We start from the raw sequence: 24,066 nt of genomic DNA, 5'->3' as shown, positions 1-24,066 counted from the left end.
TTCATGGCGGCATCTAGAGCCAGCATAAGTGTAGTTGCCATAATATTTACTGAATTATGGACCTTATTTAGCTTGGATCACTACTGAAACAGAAATAGCGATTTTCTCAATTCTGCTTCTGCTAAAAATCGCACGTGAAGAGCCTCCCAGAAAGGTAAAAGGTGCCGGTCAATGCAATCGTAAAATTGCATATGCAGTTGCATAACTGAGATGCATACACAGAAATCAAGTACCTTCAACAATTGTTGATGAACCAGGGATACTCAGAATAATGATAATTCAGTCGCACCGGGCGCCATATTTTCAATCACAGGAATCGTAGCTGACGTCACCCGCCCATCCAAAAACAGCCATGACATCCCTGTGTTTCCCGCTCCATTCCCAACCAACGCTGCCTCACCGCCCCTGTCAGTCAGTATGTCATTGCATCATGCCGGGATGCGATCGCATTATGACAGACCATGCACGATGTGATAGCAGCTCATACACTGTCTGACAATCAGCCGGTCTATGTTTTAGTTTTGCGACTGAAGCTGTATAAGGTCCTATATACAGTAAGATTTGGATTTGATATTCAAATTGCATGATTTGCACTAGTTGATCAGAAGATCCAATAGTCTACAATAGACATTGTAGAGTGTTGGATCACTGCACAGAGGAGCAGAATATCTGTCTGTAGATTTCAATGGGTGCACACGCTATGGAAATATGCTATGCAAGGCTATGGCAGAGAACAGATTGCTTTTATACATCATATTCCCAGTAACATCTCTGTCTCCCTGAAGGCCTTAGCTGCTACTAATCCTTACTGAAAATATGATTTCCACAATGTTCGATTTGTTGGTCCTAAGGGACAGTAGGATCAGATTCTTGAGGTTTTTGGGTCAGCACAAAGCCCTGAAAAATCCATTGGTTATTTCTTATTAAAACTCAGGGTATATTTACTAAAGGTTGATTTTAATTTATTTTTATCGATTTTAAATAGTTAAAAATTGATCTTTAGTAAATATAGCCCTCGGAGTCACTGCTTTCCCAATATAACATTTATAGATAACACGTTAATAACACATAAAGCACAACAGTAACATGGGATAAATATGCAGAAATAAAACACTCGTTACAGATGTGTTCTTTGTCATCTTACCTGCAGCAACAAGTATTTGCGGAATGTAAGATGACAGAGGACACATCTGTACCTACTGCTAACACTCCCTCAGTCCCATGAAGAGTCCCATGAAGAGTCTAATACCCCTTTTACACAACCAGCTAGTAACAAGGGTTATTGCACATGAGCGCGCATAACCCGTGTTGTTGCTCGGTGTAAAAGGGTCGAGTTGGAATAATTCGGGTTGTTTGCAGGGTTGAACACTAAATGACTAATTAGGCAATTAAAGGTTTTTAATTACTTTTAATTGGCCAATAATGACATGTCACTTTTGGGGTAAAAAAAAAGTGCAAAATTAAGGAAATTGGAGTACAGGGTTTAGGACAGGTATATTGGGGTGCTTTATGAGTGAGACAAGAGTTTTTAGACTTGCAGATGGGAGTCATCTGTCTTTTTCCACTTTTTTTTTTAAAGTCCCATAAAATTACCCAAATATATACTTATACCCATTTTTAATTAGTGGTGTGCACCCGGCCATTTTTGGGGTTTTGTGTTTTGGTTTTGGATTTGGATCTCCTTCGTGTTTTGGATCTGGATTGGTTTTGCCAAAACCACCCTTGCGGGTGTTGGTTTTGGTTTTGGATCTGGATTCTTTCGAAAAAATCATCAAAACAGCTAAAATAACAGATTTGGGGTGATTTTGTTCCTACAGTATTAACCCCAATAACATTAATTTGCACTCATTTCCAGACTATTCTAAACACCTCACAGCTCACAATATTGTTTTTATCCAGTTAAAGCCGGAGGTTTGCACCAAAGTAACTGGATGGAGCAGCAGCAGCCCCTGGATGTATATACTGGGAGGACAAAATATTTAAAAAAATAATGTATTTAAAAAAAAGATGCATTAGGCAAGGCTCAAGATTTCAGTTCACAAAAAAATGATTAAGGCAAAGAAGAATAAAAAAGACAATATTTTAGATTTCATTTTTTATAGTTTATTTTAATTTCAATTTATTTAATTTAATTTATTTTACTTTATGTATTTAGAATCAAATTCTTCATTTCCTCAAAGATATCTTCAAAATGCAGAAAGTTCACTATATGAGTATGGAGAGTTTATTTATATTCATTTATGTACTGTATCTAATTTTTTATTATTATTATTATTATTTTTAATTATTTACAATGGGGTGATAAGAAGAGTTATGAAAATAGGACAACAAGTTATAATAAGAATACGAGCTACAGACACCACACCCTGAAATGGACAGAGCATGCCTGGATGTATTCTGGGAAGATACAGCACAAAATATAAAAAAAAAGATGTATTTTATTTTGAGTGGACTGACAGAACACCCCTAGATGGACGGAGCAGCTGCAATCCCTGGGTGTATACTGGGATGACACAGCACAAAATATTAATTTAAACCAATATATATATATATATATATATATATATATATATAGTTTTTTATCTCACACACTGCGGTTACAGTGTCGCACAAACGAGTGAAAAATATGTAGAAGTACTTTTAATATCACACACTGGTGGTTACAGTGTCACACAAATGAATCAGAAATATACTGTATATAATAATTACACACTACGGCTGAAGAGTCTAATACCCCTTTTACACAACCAGCTAGTAACACGGGTTATTGCACATGAGCGTGCATAGGCCCTCATTCCGAGTTGTTCGCTCGGAGATTTTCATCGCATCGCAGTGAGAATTCTCTTAGTGCGCATGCGCAATGTTCGCACTGCGACTGCGCCAAGTAACTTTACTATGAAGAAAGTAAGTTTACTCACGGCTTTTTCATCGCTCCGACGTTCGCATTGTGATTGACAGGAAATGGGTGTTACTGGGCGGATGCACGGCGTTTTAGGGGCGTGTGGCTGGAAATGCTACCGTTTCCGGAGAAAACGCAGGAGTGGCCGGGGAAACGGTGGGTGTGCCTGGGCGAACGCTGGGTGTGTTTATGACGTCAGCCAGGACCGAAAAGCACTGAACTGATCGCACAGGCAGAGTAAGTCTGAAGCTACTCAAAAACTGCTAACTCGTTTGTAATCGCAATATTGCGCATACATCGGTCGCACATTTAAGAAGCTAAGATTCACTCCCAGTAGGCGGCGGCTTAGCGTGTGTAACTCTGCTACATTCGCCTTGCGAGCGATCAACTCGGAATGAGGGCCATAACCCGTGTTGCTGCTCGGTGTAAAAGGGTTGAGTTGGAATAATTCAGGTAGTTTGCAGGGTTGAACACTAAATGACTAATTAGACACTTAGAAGTTTTTAATTACTTTTAATTGGCCAATAATGACATGTCATTTTGGGGGGTAAAAAAAGTGCAAAATTAAAGAAAATTGGAGTACAGGGTTTAAGACAGGTATATTGGGGTGCTTTATGAGTGAGACAAGAGTTTTTAGACTTGCAGATGGGAGTCATCTGTCTTTTTCCACTTTTTTTTTAAAGTCCTATAAAATTACCCAAATATATACTTATACCCATTTTTAATTAGTGGTGTGCACCCGGCCATTTTTGGGGTTTTGTGCTTTGGTTTGGATTTGGATCTCCTTCGTGTTTTGGATCTGGATTGGTTTTGCCAAAACCACCCTTGCGGGTGTTGGTTTTTGTTTTGGATCTGGATTCTTTCGAAAAAATCATCAAAACAGCTAAAATAACAGAATTTGGGGTGTTTTTGTTCCCACAGTATTAACCTCAATAACATTAATTTGCACTCATTTCCAGACTATTCTAAACACCTCACAGCTCACAATATTGTTTTTATCCAGTTAAAGCCGAAGGTTTGCACCAAAGTAACTGGATGGAGCAGCAGCAGCAGCCCCTGTATGTATATACTGGGAGGACAAAATATTTTAAAAAAGAATGTATTTAAAAAAAGATGCATTAGGCAAGGCTCAAGATTTCAGTTCACAAAAAAATGATTAAGGCAAAGAAGAATAAAAAAGACAATATTTTAGATTTCTTTTTATTAGTTTATTTTAATTTCAATTTATTTTAATTTAATTTATTTTATTTTATGTACTTAGAATCAAATTCTTCATTTCCTCAAAGATATCTTCAATATGCAGAAAGTTCACTATGAGTATGGAGAGTTTATTTATATTCATTTATTTTAAATGTACTGTACCTAATGTATTATTATTATTATTATTATTATTATTATTATTATTATTGTTATTATTATTATTATTATTCATTTGAATTAATTACAATAGGGTGATTAGAAGAGTTATAAAAATAGGACAAAAAGTTATAATAAGAATACGAGCTACAGACACCACACCCTGAAATGGACGGAGCATGCCTAGATGTATTCTGGGAAGATACAGCACAAAATATAAAAAAAAGATGTGATTTATTTTGGGTGAACTGACAAAACACCCCTAGATGGACAGAGCAGCTGAAATCCCTGGGTGTATACTGGGATGACACAGCACAAAATATTAATTTAAATCAATATATATATATATATATATATATATATAACATTTATATCACACAGTGCGGTTACAGTGATGCACAAACGAGTGAAAAATATGGAGAAGTACTTTTTATATCACACACTGGTGGTTACAGTGTCACACAAATGAATCAGAAATATACTGTATATAATAATTATACACTACGGCTGACTACACTGCCAGCATTGCACAATGCATTTATGAGTAGGAAATAATATACTGTGGTCTGACAGGCATTGTCACAGTGTTTATGAAAATAAAGTAAAAAATGTTTAGTACACTGGGGTACAGCTCAAACAAAAAAAATTATAATTATAATTTTAGGCTTTTTTTTTAGCTTCTATTATTTTAATTTTACATTGGGGAGGAGCCCCTGGATGGATAGACAGATCACCCCTATCAGATACAGCAGACAGAGCACCCCTTTCAAATACATAATAGAAATATATTTTAGCTTTCGATCACACACAGATATATATCAGTAGTGTACAGCAGCCACAGAACTAGTCATCACTAAGTGACGCACCAATAGATATATATTTTTTGTTTTGGATCACACCCAGAGGTTAAATAGCAGTAGTGTATGGCAGTACTGGTAGTTGTCACTGAGTGATGCACCAATAAAAATATATTTTTTGCTCTGGATCACACACGGGATATATAGCAGCAGTGTACAGCAGCCACTGTACTAGTAGTCAGAGTGACGCACCAATAGAAATATATTTTTTGCTCTGGATCACACACAGATATATAGCAGTACTGTATGGCAGTACTGGTAGTCGTCACTGAGGGATGCACCAATAGAAATATATATTTTTGCTCTGGATCACACAGAGAGGATATATAGCAGTAGTGTATGGCAGTACTGGTAGTCATCACTAAGTGATGCACCAATAGACATATATTATTTGCTCTGGATCACACACACAGGATATATAGCAGTAGTGTACGACAGATTCAGGACTAGTAGTCAGAGTGGTGCCCCAATAGATATATATTTTTTGCTTTGGATCACATACAGAGGATATATAACAGTAGTGTACGGCAGTATACAGCCCCTTATATACAGAGAACACCTGGTCCTATACACAGCCACAGTATGCTATATGCAGTGCAATGTCTACTATGCAGAGCCCTAACAGTGACAGTTACAGCACACCTACACAAGCAGCACCCCAGGTTAAATCAACTCTCCTGCAGCAACTCCTCTGCTCTCTCCTGCCCCCCTTCCCTAACATGCCTACACGATTCAAGCACAGAATACAGCACAGAATTTAGCACAGAAGGAACACATCCTTACTGTGCACTCTCCAGGTCCAGAGTGAAGATGGCGCCGATCACCGGGACTATATATAGAATCCAAAACCCGTGAGCTCTGACAGCGGGATAATGACATTTTGCCTCATTTTCAGATCCGAGTTAGGCACAAAAAAACCTGACTCGGATCCGGGCTCGGATCTAAAAGTTCAAGGGGTTCCAGTTCTCAGAGAACCAAACCGGCTAATTTATATTGCCCCAAGTTTAATTTTAGCACTTATTTTGCTGAAATAAAATAGCTTTCTATAATTTTTAAAATAACATAAAACAGCCATTTGACCCAATTTAAGTACCAGAAATACATTTATTATAACCAATAATAATGTTTTATGTTGTTATACGATGTTAGTTTAGCTTTTGGGGGGTACAGACAGATTTACCCACTTTTTGCTTTTCACATTCGGAACCAATTTTCGCATCAATCCTGTTTTCGCTCATTTGCATATAAATAGGGCGACTCATGGGAGTGCGCATACCCCGTTAAAAATGTCATTTTTCACAGCAAAAAAGATACAAAAATTGCAAAAACGGCAATCATGGTACCTTACCGTGATTTAGTTGCTAATTGAATAGTCTATTATTAAATTGGTTGATGATGCCTAATTCATTCAGCTGTACCGTGTAATTTGAGGGTTAGGGGGAACACTGAAGGCCAAATTTTGACAACACAATTTTCTAAATGTAGACCTATTTTTAAAACAAAACCACACTCTATCCTACCCATAAGAGAGGAAGCTTAGTTGACTGCTTTAATAAAAAAGTAAGAGAAGCTAAAAAAGCTTTGAATAAGAAAAAAATGAGGACATATAATCTAACCAAGAAGGAATTTCTGGCTGTAAAATTATTAAAAAATTATAATGAATTAATGCTTATACCAGCAGATAAAAGGTGGGGGAGTAGAATTATGGTGAAAAGTTTGTATGTGGAGAATACTTACAAAAAATTGAAAAGTCAACCAACAAAAAAATATTTAACTTACTCTCTGGACTAACTACTAGAGCACTGAATGAGGAAGTGCTGAAAAAAAGTAAATATGAATTTATTAATATTAGATGTGCAGTTTGGTTCTCCAGAAAACTGAATTTTGTGGATCCAAACCAAACCAAAACCTGGATCTCCCCGAAGGGAGATTACACGGTTTGAAACTTTTCCACGGTTTTGAATTTGGATTTTAAATACAGAGTTTGGGTTTTGAAATTCAAAAATTACATGATTTTAGCTGTTTTTATAATTTTTTTATCAATGATTATCATATTTTATTTATTTATTTATTTTTAAACCAACCCAAAATCCAAAACAGAACCAAAACACTTGAGGGTGTTTTTGCGAAAACCAAAACACGATGATGAATTAGAACCAAAACCAAAACACGTTGGTCAGTGAACATCTCTAATTAATATGCAGCACCCTTTAACACTAGCAATGTATACTTTACCAACAATACATAAAGATCCTCTCAATCCCCCAGACAGAACAAAAATAATGGACACTAACAGCATGACTTCAAATGTGTCAGCTGCAGTAGATTTGTATTTATAACCATGGATTAAAAAGACCTAAACATATCTAAAATATACAGGGGATGTTGAAACTGAAGCCATGAATTGGGATGAGTAATGTATTTTGTGTAGTGAATAGAGTGAAGGTATAGAGTGAAGTAAGGGTATCCTATTTTTTAAATCAAACTGAACAAGATCTAAAATGAAGGATTTTATTTTTGAAAGTATTGCATTTATGTTAATGAATAATTATTTTAATTTTAACTGTACATATTTGTAATAGGTTGGCGTAGCTATGGGTACCAAGTTTGCTCCTAGTTATGTCAATTTGTTTATGACATTTTTGGAGGAACATATGTTATAGATAAAACCTTGTAAAGTTTTGTGAGAGCCTCAATAGAAATGTTTCTCCAGGGTCAAACAAAAAACTAAAAAACTAGTTTATGATGAACAAATTTAGATCAGTTCTTAAGATAGGGGTATAAAAGCCAAGTTATAGATAACACTAAAGAAAGAATCGATAAGGTTTAGATTAATGGTCTTTTAGCTATCAGGATGGATGGACCATTGTTTGAGTAGTCTTTTGTCAACCAATATAATGTTCATGACAAGAGATTGAGCTTATTTTTATATGGAAATGGAAAATTTTAAAAAAAGATCCCATTATACTGTAGGTGATAAAATTCCTCCATGTCCATCCTTCATATACAAGTAGGTATCCTTCATTGAGATATAATTTAGGGAGATGCAGTACTAGGAAAATCAAAGATTAAGTGTCAGGGCACAGGATTTTCACCTATGTGGGTCCTGTTTGATGTGCAATACAGTTAAGTGTGATAACAAAAATAAGGTATTTACTATAAATGGTACTACTTACTCAATTAAAGAATTTATATCATGTAACACCAAGAATGTTATTTATGCCATTAGGTGTAAATGTGGACTCATCTACTGTACATTGGAAAAAGCAGTAGAAGTTTGAGATTTTATCTTGTTGGATCATATTTATAGTATTAGAAAGGGTTTAGAAACCCATACTGTTTTGGCTCATTTTAAAAATGTTAAAATGCTATTAAAAATTAAAAATGTGATGTGGACTATGAATTTTCAATGCAAATGGTGAATGCAAAGTGTGAACAGTGAGTGTAAACTGCTAATTGCTAACATGACCCACAAACTGAGGGGATGTATTCATGTGACCGGAGGTCGGGAGACCACCGGTCACAGCCTGTTGAACAGCCCAACAGTCGGTATGCCGACTAACAGGAACTATTCCCACTCATGGGTGTCCATGACACCCATAGAGTGGGAATAGAACCTGTGGCGAGCGCAGCAAGCCACCAAGCCTGCTGCGTGGCTAAAGCAGCAACCCCGTAAGGGGCTTTGTTGCACTTTCCCCCAGCCGGCATTCTTGAGACCAGGATCCTGGGGTCTGTATGGTGACCTCCGGGATCCCAAATGCCGGTCTCCCAATACCAACCCAAACTGTGACCCACAAATTTGAATTGTGTATTGATGATTGTACAGTGAACATGTTTGTGGTCATTAATCCAATAAAATCTGATAGAATTTTAAACTGGTTTAATAATTCTATATACTCCCCAGATAAAGGTCTAACATTTGCACAGGTTCATTTAAATAATCCCCCCCCCCCAGGAATTGACATGTTCTTTTAAAAAATATCACCAGGAATTTACAGACTAATGCATAATGCTGCAGTTTTTAGTTTTTTACTGTAACTGTCTGGGCTGCTGTGGATCTGCCAGGGTACCATTAGGCCTAACTTAGACATTGGAGAAACAAGAGGTCTTTATGGGATATACACTCACTGGGTGAGTAGACAGTCAGGTGCTCTTGGAGATCGTGGAGGTAGCCAAATCCCTCTGAGTAGGACGAGTTCCAGAACTGGAACCTGAAAGCTGAGGGACTGGGCACCAGTCATGGTGAACTCAATCAAGTGGCCTGACGTAAGCACACAAGATTGGAACTCACTAATGGGTACAATGGCAACCCCACCACGGTGACTCAAGTGTATAGAACTGGACCTGCACTAAATCCAGAACACCAAGCCACCCAGAGTTAATCAACTCAGACTGACCAGGAGCACGTCCATACAGTCTGAAAAGGCCTGGCACTCACAGACTGGCAACAGCACTGGAACTGAAACCAGATGAGGCACAGAGCCAGCTCCAGCTGCCTAAACCTAGAACTGGAAAATCCACCAGTGATCAACCAAGCAGTGTGACCAAGGGTCCTCACAGTAGCAGATAATGGTATGAACTCCCAGAGTAGATCAAAAGGCCCAGGAGTCTGCAGGTCAGCCCGAGTACAGATGTGGAAGGAGACAGTAGGGTAGTGGAGACAGAAGACAAGGAATGGAACAACAGGAAGCGCTGATAACACAGGAACAGCAAAAGGACTGCAACCTGGAGCCATGAATGAATCTAAGAAATAAACACTTGTTCTGGCACTGGATGAATGCAAGGGGAAGGTTTAAATAGGGTGTAGTCAGTGTCTATAGGGGGAGTGATCAGATCGGTGCAGTTGCTGTACACTGACATGATCAGTGAGTGCTGTGATGATGAAAAGAGGCTGAGTGCACAATGATGCAGCACTGCCATACTCGGTAAGTGGGGCTATGACCCGATGTGTGACATTTACAAGGTGCAACCATCAAACTACATCTGAGAAATGCCTATGGCAGGATTAGAAACTCTCTAGTGTAGCAGGCATTCATAGTGCCTTGTCTACAGTATATGAATACTATGGCATTCAGTATTTTGAGTACACAACTCTATTCATTTAAACTCAGCAGTCTATTAGAAACAGACTGCTAAAAGTGTCCTCTAATTAAAAATATCTTCTTGCTTAAAATGAAATTATACTTTGTCTCACCCAAATAAACAATATTTAATTATTTTTATGCAAAGGATATGTAATACTGTATATGAGAAAACCCTTTTCTTTGTGCTCCCTGTGTTTCTGCTATACATATGGAGATTCAAACATTCTCTTTTGAAATGAGATTTGTTAGCTGGCTGCTCGGCTCCCCTATGATTAGAGTAATGAGTACTTTCTTGGGAAGGACTGCTTTCTACAAAAGGTCAGCTGGCATTAGATATCCATCATTGCCACAGATTAAAGATGTGATAGTTCCTAGTGCAATGCTTCATGCAGCTTTTTAAAATTAAAGCAAATGCAGACTTATCCTCCTAAGTATATTTTTAGGCTTCCACAATAGCAGTTATTAAGTAATGGAAAGGATTTCAGACTGCTTCTCATTTGGCCCTCTTCTGATCTATTCTCATCCAATATGTGCCTACACAACTCCTTTCACAACATTCATCCCATTTTTCATTATTGTTTGCTGTAAAGTGAGCTTGAGTCCCAATTTATATATCACGTCTCGCTCAGAGCTCAAAAATGTGTTTTGTTTTTTAATATGCGCATCATAACAGCATTCATTTTGTGACTAATGGGCATTTCACTATGTAAAATTTGGTTGTTTAAACTGGTATCCCTGTTAAAGTAAGATCTCTGCATATGTTATGTCTGATTAAAAATACTTATCGCTTTAAATATACATGTGAGAGGGGCTTGGGCGGTGATGTAAGCCTGCGGCCATGCAGGTATACTCAGGTGCTAACCTTGCTCCACCAGCTCTTCCCTTTGGGTTGCTGATGTGGTAATGGTCCTGGAATGTAGATCAGATGTGGATACAGTGTCAGAGTGAAAATCTCGATCTTTGGACCTTGCAAAAGAAGACAGATTAGCTAAATCTGGATGACATCCAGATTTAGCTAATCTGGGTTTAGTGGATGGTCATCATTGCCACGTTGGCCTCAGATTTAGCTACACCCACGTGTAAAGCACCAGAATGTAACTAATGGGAATGCCTGACGTAGGGTCGGAATTGGGATAACAAGAGAGTACACTGATTGCACTTACCGGGAATATTGTCACATTGTCTCCACTTGCAGAGCCCTGCGAATAAACAAAGAGGCAAACACAGACACAACAGCCTACACCTATGTGTGCCATCTCACTGGTCTAACTAGGTGTTTGTATTAGTTCTCCCCTAACATCAGATTAAACAACACTATTTAAATTATAGCAGCTGGTTATAATAGATAAATAGATGATACATTCCCAATAAGCATATACTGTATGAACTGCCCAATTGACCACTACTCCCAGGGTTTTATATTGGACATGAAGGATGGGTGCTAGAGAGCCCCCTTTATGCTTCTTATTGACAGAGAAGACTTAAAATAAAGTACATTCTTAGTGCCCACCTTACTAGGGCCTTATGTGGGGTGAGAGCCTAATGCCCAACCTATTGGGACCTTATTTGAGCACAGGCCTAGTACCTGCTTACTGAGGGGGGTACTTACTTGGAGGTACCTAGTGCCCAATGCTGCTCAGGCCTAGTGCCTGCCTGTTCTGGACAATATCTTGGGAGCATAGTGCTCGACAATCCTAATTCCCACAATGCTACCTCTGGCCTTTTGCCTGCCTTCTATGGCCCGCACCTAAGAGTCTAGGGCCTAGTGCCCCTTTTGTCAAAGGCCTAAAGCCTGATGTGGGAGAGCCAATCCCTGGTGGCCTAGTGGTTAAATGAGAAACAGTGATTATTTGATGATTTCCTTGAAGCTGGAGGGAGGAGGCCACCCCACTACATAAGTATTACCTTATTCACGCTATTAGCATAGTTATAAGACTGGAATTTTGAATAAAAATACACTTTTTGATGAATGTCTGAAAGAACTCAAAGATTTCTGTATAATGAATTGTTCGAAATATCATGTAACATCCAATACCTGAAAGAATCAGTATGTGTTTTATGAATCTATTCTTGCTGAGAAACACATAAGTAAGCAAATGTCTAAAAAATGATTACACAGTTATTACTGTGTAATGATATACAAATAGTCTGCCATTTCATAACAAGCTACTGTAGATAACTTGGGGACTGATCCATTTTAGTCTGCCGTTGATATTTTAGTTAATACTGTATAATAGCACAGTACATATACCAGAACCGACTTAATTTAATAAACTAAAATATGCAGAGCAATTACAGAAGACCTCCCTATAATCCTAAAATCAATGATTTGGTGCAATATATATCTTACCAGAAAAAATGGGGGCTTTGCTAACCATCAATGTACCATTTGTCTGTTTTGCCAGTGCAACAGGTAAATGGTCCCACACTAGTCTAGTCTAACAAGGTGTTGTCTATGACCACCAATAGCAATTCTGTCTTTTTTTTAAAAAAAAAGGTAAGATATTAGCTAGAAGGAAAGCCTTGTGGAGCTGCCATAGGCTTTAGTGAGCCAGCAGAATGGGTCAAGAGCTCATCAAAGGCAAATAAAATACTGGAGTTAACCTGAACTTTGGAACTCCTGCAGTATGGGAAAAGATCTTTTGCTTATGTAAGTTTGTTGTTAAGTTACATTCATAAGTTTTTGTTAAAGTAAATAAACCCCAGTTATGATCATTTCATCTTAATATTATACACAAACACAACTGCTGCTGAGTTAGGATGATGTTCTCATATACTGTATGTGGACATATTAACGTGAAATGTTTTAATAAAAACTGAATGCAACCAGTCATTCCATTCCAGGTGTTTGTTTGTTTGTTTTTTCTGAAAATCCATATTTAATCTGTTATTGTTATATATTTCCTAATTTCTAATTCTGTTCTGGTCAAGACAAATATCTGTTTAATTTTACAGGTTATTTTTCTCATAAAAGACAAACAGCTTGGGCTCATTTTCATTCTCTTTATCCTTTTATTGCAGAAATAACATGCAACACACCAGCAGGTTTAGTAATGGAAAAAAAAAATTTGGCCTAAATCTCTGTTTTCATCTTTCTAAAGAATTGCATAAAAACGTACTGTTATCTTTAACAAGCCTAGCTTAAAATGATTTTTACATGAACATTGAAACCAATGTCTTCAAAGCATCTGTCGAACGGATTGTGCCCCTTGCCATCAACTTGGCAAAATGTACAAACACAAGTCAAGAGCTGTGAAGATCAGACGGAACAGTGTCATAGAAGCTTTGGCTAATGCTGTGCCGTCTACAAATACAGGATATCGCTCGTACATTCTGTGTGCCTGGCAGGAGGAAATACCAGCATGGCTCTGAGTACAGAGCTTTGATGAACTCCAACCAAGTTTAAGACACCCCAGCCAGAGAAGTTCAAAAGACATTATTTGTAGTTTTTAACAATGACGTCTCATGTTGAATATCAGGGCTGGTGCTGAGATTTATAGATTGATAGAGAAATACACTGAAAGAGGAACAGATTGCTTTGGCTTTTTGCTCCCACCTATATTGTGATATTGTAGGGGGTGTTTGTTTTTGTTCAGCTGAATGAAACAGAAATAAGTTCAAACTCAAAGTGGTAGATTTGTAACAGCTCCTACCCTAGAAAATCAGAGGGACATGGATGAGGGTCTATGTCAGTGGTGTAACTATAAATTCGGAAGCAGTTAGCTTCCTGATGAATGGGATCCCGGTGGTCGATATACCGACACCGGAATCCCTGGGGAGGACACAATCTCAGCATCAATATACCGACACCAAATGGGATACCGACACCAAAATACCGACAGCCGGCATCCCAAACATCCTGACAGTGGGTGGAGGTTAGGTTTAGGGAGCAGAAGGGTGGTTAGGCTTAGGGTACATGCACAGGAATGTTAGGGTTAGGGACCGGGGAGGGAGGGTCAGGGTTAGGCACATACAGGGGGAGGTTAGGGTTAGGCACCTAGCGGGGAGGGTTAGGTTTAGGCAGCGGGAAAGGGAGGGCTAAGGTTAGGCACATAGCGGGAAAGGTTAGGGTTAGGCACTACCAGGGAGGGTTAGGGATAGGCACCCACAAGGGAGGGATAGGGTAGGGAAAAGATGAGGGGTAGGGGGCTAAATGGGGGGTTATCGGGATTACGATGGACGGGATGCCACTGTCGGCATACTGACAGCTGGTATCCTGTCGATCGGTGTATCATACTGAACCCCTATAAATTAGGCACCCCCTCCCAAAAAATATTTAGACGCCCCCCTATGGTACCTGCTCATTGTCAGTGGTTCTGCTCATTGTCAGGGGTTTCCCCCACCCATCCGCCGCGGGTTGGCAGTCCATTGCACCTATCCCCATTGAAAATGTCCCGCTCATTGTCAGGGGTTCTATTCACTGTCAGGGGATCCCCCCATTCGGCCGCTGCTGCGGGTCTGTGGTCCTATCGCACCTGCCCCCGTTAAAAATGTAGTTCCCAAAATGGCTGCCACCTCCTCTAGCATCCGTTATAACTATCTCCTATGAGGCAGCGGACATTTTGGGAGGGGCATTTTAAATGGGGCAGGCACGATGGGACCGCAGACAAGTATCTCCAGGTACAGGCAGTGGGGTAGCAATAGCCCCCGCAAACCCCCAGCGCCCACAAGCCACCTGTCTGCGGGGGGCAATTGCTACGCCACTGGTCTATGTACTAAACCTATAAAGATAAAGTGGACAGAGATAAAGTACCAACCAACCAGCACTAACTCATTTTTTTAAACAAAGCCTGTAACATGGCAGTTGGGAGCTGATTGGCTGGTACTTTATCTCTGTCCACTTTTTCTCTCTGCAAGGCTTTGTTTATAGATCTAGCTGTGTAATATATAACAGTGTAGGTGTTGTACACTCAATTCCATCATTGCAGAAGTCCATGCAGTGGCTCCAATTAATGGAAAGTGCCAGCTTCCTTAGGAGCAATGTATTTTTTCTGATGGTACGCAATGGTATACAGTATTGGAACCTTTTTTGTATAATTTTAAATTCTTATAACTAGATCCGTAAAAAGGAAATTCCAAGTTGTACAAGTATATTTGATACCATCTGTAGTACCACCATGTCTGAGACTTGTAACTTTCAAGAGCTATCATGTTAAGGATTGGTCCAGGTACTACCTGTACTGTCTGTCAGACGTCTCTATTCCAGCTACTGCAGTGATTCTCGAACTCAGTCCTCAGGACCCCTGACAGCAATAGCAAATTTCCCATTAGGCACGTGAGACACCTGCCTAGGGGCGGCACTTGTTTGGGGGTGGCACTTGATGCTTGTGTTGGTACTGTCAGCCCAACAAGTACCAGTAACTAAAAAATATTTCCACTGTTCTGAACCATGGGCCTAATTCAGACCTGATCGCATTTGTGCGATTTCACATGTCACATTTAAAACATGAACTGTTTGGAAAACATGAACTGTTTGGGGTCCTAAGGACCAAGCTTGTGAACCCCTGATGCTACTGTGTAGACTAGGGAAATACTTACCTGTCTACAAGACATGAGCAAGCCCTCATTTTCCGTAATTTGTCTGCCTGAGTATCGGTACTGTATTCATAGAATAAAGCACTGCTTAGAAAACATAAACACAGGGACAGCACACATACTGTATATATTTTTTTTAAATAATGTTGACATTCCGTAAGTAAACATGAGAATGATGATAATGTTTACATTTTTCATGATATTCACAATGACATAATGTCACTATGTCCAAATATCAAAATTATGAATGTAGACAGCATGTTGACAGTCCTATTTGACCCTAACACTAATTGTATCCTAACCCTAATCCTAACAGCAGCCTAACCCTAATATGTGCATAATGCGGATATTTATAAATGCTAATCTTTTGAACATGTTGAAATTTTGTCAGTGACCACATGTTCAATACCGATATTATAAACATGTCAACATTCTGACTAAACATATCAACATTCTGAACCTGTCGGCATTAGTGTTGATATTTTGAATGTCGACATGGTGACTACATGCCTTTAGGGTCATGTTTTACAAATATATGTTCTCCCGTGCTGCCTTTCATAGTTAGATACAATCACTAATAGGCGGTATCTAACAAGTGCCTGATACAGTATATTCTTATATACAGAATTTAATTTTGAAGAATATATTGCTATCAACATGCATTGAAGTGATTTGCAAACTACCAAAATATAATATTCATTTAAAGTGGTTTTCAAGATAATTCGCAAACAGTACACCTTTTATGTGTTTCCTATATTTTTAATATATACTGTTACTGTCAATACTTTCTTTATCAGTAGCTGCTTCTATTCTGTGCAAATCAAAAAGGACAGCTTCTTTTGTTCTGTAAGATTGGTTTACTTAAGCTATGCCTACTGATTACTTATAGTCAGATGCACTGTGTCCCTAAGTACCTTAGTCACCCTTTTGTACGGTATATCAATATAATTCACATGCAATTCACTTGTATATGGCAAAATTATTTTAATTTGGACACCAACCCTAGAAATTAAAGGGGTGTCCTTTTGCCCCTGAACAAAGGCTTTCTTTTGTTGCAAGTCAAAAACTTATGGCCTCGAACAGGAAGTTTAATATTGTGCTCTTCATCTGCCTTGCGAATGTCCCATTAGCTGTTAATGTGCAACCAATTGTTGCAATGCTTTTGCGGCCACAGCTGGCACCTGCTGTATATGCAAATTAAATACATGTAAATAAACATATTCTGATATTCAGGGATTATCATGGATATTGGGTAAAGTAAATGTATTTAATTGAATGCTGTCAGAATCCCATTAAACTCCTTTTTTGCTCCACTGGGTGTCAGCGGCGGCGGGTCGCACTGGCTCCCGGCCATTGCTAGGCAACGGGGCCAGCGCGTCATTTCCACCGCTGACTCCCTGTCCCCAGCCGCTTGCCTAGCAACTGGAGACACCAGGCGTCCGCCCTGCACTGCAGTCCCGGCTGTTACTAAGCAGCCGGGATGCCGCGCTCTGCGCGCCAGCGGGCAGCTGCTTTAATCAGGATTCGGGTGACTGGGCTGCCTGCTGATTGGTCTGCAGGGGTTCTTATGGGAGCCAGAATAGGACAGCCCCGCTGGTGATAGCTTACTCTGGAGCTTGTACCCTGCCTCTGGAGTGTTCCTGCTGTCAGTCAGTTCGTTCCTGCATCCTGTGTCCCGGTTTCCAGAGCCTGGTCCTGGGAATCTGTTCCAGCCTTCCAGTCTAGTGATCCTGAATCTTCAGCCTTGGGGTCCTGTTGCTTCTACGTGCACCTTTTCCGGTGTCGTGAGTAGCGGCTCTGCCGCACCTTACGGCTGAAGCCGTATTATTCTAATCATCTTGCCGTTGTATTTTCTGCGGAGGTTCCACCACTATTGTCCTTGCCGAACTACGACGGATTCGTGTTTGTCATTTGGGCAGCGTTACTTTAGTTAGAGTTTTTCTTGGCGACCGCGCCACACATAAATTAGTTTATTATTTTCTGTGGTTTCCCCTTTCGCTTTTGTGTCTGTCTTAGTTAGTTTTCCCCTTGTTCTTTCTCTGTCTCGGTTAACGCCTTGTCACCAACTAAAACCGGGGGGCTTCGGAGTTCGGGCAGACCTAATCCGCCCATTCAAACGCGGCTGCCGTGGGGCCCAAGAAACCATAGTTTCGCAGGCGTTAACCGCCCACTAGGGAAGGACAACGGAGTCAGGGTTTTCTTTTAGGAGTTGCTGCAAATCTCAGTTTGTATGGCAGCATCACGTTTCTGTATTCGCAGCTCATCTATTGCCACCCTGTCTCTCGGGTTCCGAGAACATTGATCGTAACACTGGGAGCTGGATCATTGTTTAGTACAGAAAGGGGGTGGGGGAGGACTAAAAAGAGGCATTCCTGCTATACCCCTGTAGGTGGCACATGGCCCAGCTTAGGCAGGTTATCAGTTGTTCTGTGGGTCCTCAGTTTAATACTCACAGACAGTTTTATTTTGTACATATGAACAATGTGTCAGTGCCTCTTGTAGTATGTTGTTTTTAATTATGTGTACTGTATCTGTTTTTATTCTGAACAATTATCCAACACTGTTCTGATAATTCAGTATTGATCTCTTCTGTGTGTCCCTGTGTCTAAACCTAGCTCTGATTGTTACTTGAATAAAAGAAAAAATCTATATGAAAAGATTAGCAAGAACAAAAGACTTGAAAAAATTATATTATCATGATGGTACTAAATATCTAAATGGACAGTGATCAGTAATTGTTAAGGTACAAGTCATGTTCTGTAAGACATTATTTTACTGGCTCTGAAATGTTAAATTCAGCAATCAATCAACTAATTGAAAGACAAATATGAATTCAAAACCAATGAATAATGTTTCGGGTGAATGTTGGAAGACTGCAAAAGTTATATACAGTAGTCTGCAAGCAATGAACTTCTTTGTATTATACTCTGGCAAATTGTAGCCTGGAAGGCAGGTACACAGATTAGTCCATGACCCGGCACCTATACCAAGAGGCAGTTTTATGTATAAACACAGGGGCTGATTTAACAAAGACCAAAAAAAGGCCTTCTGCTTATGAAAATGGGCGCTATTACTGGAATGCTGGGAAATGGGTATTTTCTCATGTGTCTCTATATGCTAATAGAATCAGAATCAGCTTTATTGGCCAGGTATACTCACGTACACTAGGAACTTTTTGTGGTACAATGCATTGCCAGACTCTATTAAATAGAGTTACCACAGATGATAACTCAGATTGGGAGATGATAACTCCAATTGGGAGAACCTAGCTAACACACACTGAGGTGATACATCCTGTTCTAGTAATGTTACAACTCTAGCATTAAAATATTTTCTTTTTCTTTTGAATTCTGTTTTTATTAAAGCATAACAAATAATACGATAAAGACTTTTTATATGAAATACACAATAATAAAAACTGAACACTGATCAGCAAGTCAAGTAATTTTAAATAAAGGACAACAATAAATCAATACATTTTATTTATTGTGACTTGTATATAAAACATTGTTTAGTACAAGTTTGACAATAAAGAAATTGAGCAAACAAAATATGACACTGGTTTCCTTTTCTAATTGCACCAATCTCTCTATCAGGCTATCAGAGGGGCCTCATCAAGTATCTGCAACTCATCAAGTATCCTTAGGGGGTCAGACAGAAGCCATTATGGATCCTTCTCTGGATAGATTGAGGAAAGGTCTCTATATACCTCTACTTAGAGAATAGTAAAAAAAACTGTATGTCAAGTCCAGCTGCGGGGGGCACAAGCGCTGCACAGTGGGGGCACGAGTGTTCGATCTTGTGGGCGGTGGGCTGCTGCCATCATTCCTCACACAGGGAGAGAGATAACTGGCTGCTGCTACATCTGTCTCTCTTCCTGGCCCAGCACACAGCAGCATGTGCAGGGTTGGGGAGAGAGGCTGCTGCAGCAGCAGTCAGTTATCTCTCTCCCTGCATGGGGAACGATGGCACCAGTGTAGCTCTCTGCAAAGGGAGGGGGCCAGCGGGACCCGGGACCCTCCAACAGACCCAGGCCCAGGTAAAGAATACCGCTCCCTCCCTCTCTCAGCACCACTGCTCTCCCAAACATCCAAAAAAAAAACCACAGGGGTACTAAAGGTAGACATTGAATGCGATGGGGGGTACTGAAGGTGGACCTTGAAGGTGCTGGGGGTGGTGGAAATTGAAGGTACTGTAGGGTGGACATTGAAGTAGGAGGATAAGTGCTGTGAAGGGGTCCCTGGGAGTGCTGTGAGATGGAGATTGAAAGTGCTGGGGAGGGAGTGCTGTGGGGATGGGAGAATGCTTTGGGGTGTGCACTGAAGGGGCTGGGGGAGGGGGATGATAAGAGTGTAGCATTAAAGGGGCTTGGGAGAGTGATGTGGTTATTGAAGGTGGGGAGTACTTTGAGGTGGACATTTGACTGGAGGATGCTGGGAGATGTATTGTAAAGGTAAGGAAAGAATTGTGAGGTTGACATTGAAAGGAGTGGGGAATTCTCTGAGGTTGACCATAAAGGGAGAAGTGCTGTGCGGTGGGGAGTGAGGAGGGTGGGGGTTTAGGGTTAGGCTGCTGAAGGGGTGAGTTAGGGTTAGGTTGTGGGAGCAAAGAGTTAGCAGTAGGGGTTAAAATACTCACCGGGATCTATCGAGTTTCTGAACATTAGGATACCACTGTCGTCATTCTGACTGTTAGGTTCCCGACCACCAGGATTACGACACAATCCCAAGAGACAGCTATAGAGAGGGCAATCAGGGATTTATACAGGTAGGACTCAATGAGACCACATGGAGATATGAAGGGAGGGCTGGTAGAAAAGCCAGAGCAACTTGACTGCATTTGCCCCCCAAGCTAAAAGTTGCCAGCCCCTGACCTAGTCCACCCTAAAACAAGCTTCTCTTTGTATAATGAAAACACAGCAGGGTCTGGGTGAACCTAGTTCTGAAGGCTAGTAGTTTTGTCTGCAGAATTAAAGGCCAATAACAGTTTTTTACCACCCTTAGTGACACATTGAGATTTAGGCAGGTACCCAAATATGGCCCAGCACCAGTCGTGGCTCCAGGGGTGGGGCGGCAGCACAGTCTAAATTGCAAATAGATGAGCCGCACCTACTGTCACCAATCTGTCATCCCACACTGACTCACTGGCAGTTGGTGTGGCTCCTCTATTTGAAATTTGGACTGAGCTTCAGCCCCACCTCTGGAGCCACCACTAACCAGCACACATGTCCAGGTTGTATTCATTTTTATTTTTATTTCCTAAATGTTTGTACTGTAGCTTACAATCTATGTGCATGAGCATGTTTCACTTTATTTATATGTAATAAAAACAGAATATATTTTTACAAACATACCTTTACTCCTTGATATTTTTACTGGGACAATTACAAGGTTCATTTGGGTGCTATAGAAATATCCTTAGCAAATAAAACATGAAGCTAAATGCCAGAGATCCAAGATGCAATACTTGTTTATTGAAAAATAGCAAGAAAGTCATTCAGCATGAGGGTCGTTCATGATATGGCAGAACTGACCCCCAATATGATTTTTTTTTACTGTAACAGTAACCAAGCAGATTAACTGAATAAATGAATCACATCACATGATATTAAAATACAGTACAGCATATGCGAGGATGGTGCACAAAACAAGTAGCTTGGTGTCTATGTGTATGGAGCATTGTAATATATTCTATATGTATGCTACAGGATGCAGTCAATACACCAGCTGTGGGGATCCCGACATTCAGGAGACCGACACTGGAATCCCGACAGCCTGTGAAATACTGACACATGGAATCCAAACCACACCCGGGTCCATGTCACCAACCAATTGGGAATAGAACCCGTGGCGAGCAAAGTAAGCCACCGAGCCCAATGCATGGCAAGCACAGCGAGTCCGCAAGGGGACTTGCTGCCGGGATTCCAGCAAAAATATACCCCGACATCAGGATATATAAATAAATGTTCAAAGCTACTTATTCACCAACAATAGGTGATTGCAACCATTTAGAGCAGTAATTCTCAAACTCATACCTCTGGACCCCAGACAGTTCACGTACTGAAGGTCACCTAGAGGATGCACAGGTATATTCATTACTCACTGACCCATTTTAAAACATTCACAGGTGGATTTCATTATTTCACTTATGAAAACCTGTGATTTAGAGGAATAGTTATCCCATCTTTTTTTGGATGCTATACACTATGTTGATCACTTTCTCACTCCTCTCCTAAGCATCAGTGAGTCTGCATCACAAACATCTGGACAAGCTGAGGAAACACCACTGCACTAGCAAGCACCATAGGACAACAGTCTGAAGTTTGTCCAAAGCCTACGTGAGTCAAGACAGGAGGAGTATATCTCCAATATATACATACTCTCCACTAATTTCTACAGTGTACACTATATATGTTTCTCTTCACAAAACATGTCAAGGAGTAGTAGTACATACAACACTACTAAGACCGAAGAAGCGACAGGATGAATACTTTTTATCTAACCTAAGAGGCCCATCCCTGATATTGGTCAAGGAAAGTGGCAGGTGCCCATCTGACCATCAGCAGTTGTACTCCAGTCAGCACCTGGTCATGTCTGGGTAATATAAGCAGTTCAGAATTCCCCATTCTTTCCTTTTTTTCTAAACAAGATGGAGAACTCTTATCCTTTATTTATATAACACCATTTTATTTAACAGATTTCTACTTATCCAGCACTGCCTTATGTCTTTACATTTTACAACAATCATTCCAATGTGTGTCACATGTTTATCAACTCCCTTCAAATATGTGATGTCTGCATAACTGTCTTGGGCAACCAGGAGACATTTCTTTACACTATACCAAGTTACAGTGTAAGGCACAGGAACGGCAGATGGCAGAGAGTTATTTCTATTTGCAAAACTGCCGTTAGCAATATACTGTAGGTAATGAGTGGGAAGTCTCTTTTTAAATCTGTTTGTTTTTTCAATACAGTTTTCAATAAAGAAAACACTCAAGTGCGAATGTAATGATGACTGAGATCGCCAGAAGTGCAAGATGCCGACCGATCTTGGATGTTTTTTTAAAGGGGCAATCACTTTCAAGTGGTGCGACCAGCATCCCGCACCTCCGGCGATCTCAGGCTTCATTACACCAGGCCCCAGATGTTTACATATAACAACGCTGACATAAGGCAGTTGTGCATAAGGCAAAGCAACAAGTTGTTTCTTAATATATAGTTGTAGAAACTGTAATCTTTCAGGGCAAGTGTAAAAAACATTATGATGAATAAGCAGCTATTTCACTGTGTAATGATTATATTTTACATTGATAATGTAGGTTATACAGTATATGAGTATGATAGGGATTGTGGTGGGGGTAGGTGGGTTGAGAGAAGTTAGGAATTGAAAGTAGGATAAGAGGCGTTAAGGAAAACAGCTGAGGGATAGTCCAATTAATATCATTATTTTATTTTATTTTTTGCTAAGTTAGATAAGGGTCTCTTTTACTATATTACTCTCCTTTTAATAGTCTCCTATTATGGGTCATATTTAATTAAACTCGCTAATTAGCCAAGGAATTATGCAGTGGCTGGGTCTATTCAATTACAGCCAACACTTATTGAGGATTTCTGTTTGAGCTAGATGGTTATCATGGATGCCTTGAATGTTTTAACCCACAGCTCCGGGCACTTATACGGGAATCTATAGGTTAATGCTCAGTAGCTGCGGATTTACTGCACAAGGTAAAGGGCTTATAATTGAATAGCTCCGAGTGTAAAATTCAGAGACTACTAGCACTTTCCTCAAGCAGCAATTACCACAGCTAATTCAATCCAGTTCGATGTGATAAAATACAGTAGTGTAATACTTGAAGCTTTATCAAGTGGATGCCATATTGTCACTCCCATATTGGCTCACCCAGTGTTGTCAGTTGCAAACTCAAGTGACCAGGTTCTGGGATATAATGTGTTAAGAGACAGTGTATGGAGACTGACATAGGACATTTCAAAAAGGATAAGCATTTATTTATCTAAGGTACAATAATGAAAACATGCAAGTAAGTAACAAGATATACTCAGTTACAAAAATAGAAAGAACAAATTATAATACTCTTATCTCAAATGTTTTAAGATCTGCCCCAGATGATGGTCACTAGTAGTTTAAATAATACATTTCAGTTGATTCTCCAGGGTCCTGTCTAATAACTTTGGCGCAAGTTAAAAGAGGGGATTTGTAGAAGACTGGATCCACTGCAGACAGAACCAGCATTGATTGTAACTAAACAACTATGTATAAGTCTCTAGACTTTAGAGAGCTCCTGCAATAAATACTCTAACATTTTCTTAAAAGATAT

The sequence above is a fragment of the Pseudophryne corroboree genome, chromosome 1 (assembly GCF_028390025.1).
Source record: "Pseudophryne corroboree isolate aPseCor3 chromosome 1, aPseCor3.hap2, whole genome shotgun sequence".
NCBI lineage: Eukaryota > Metazoa > Chordata > Amphibia > Anura > Myobatrachidae > Pseudophryne > Pseudophryne corroboree.
The sequence above is the reverse complement of the archived record's forward strand: the minus strand, read 5'-3'. Positions refer to the sequence as shown.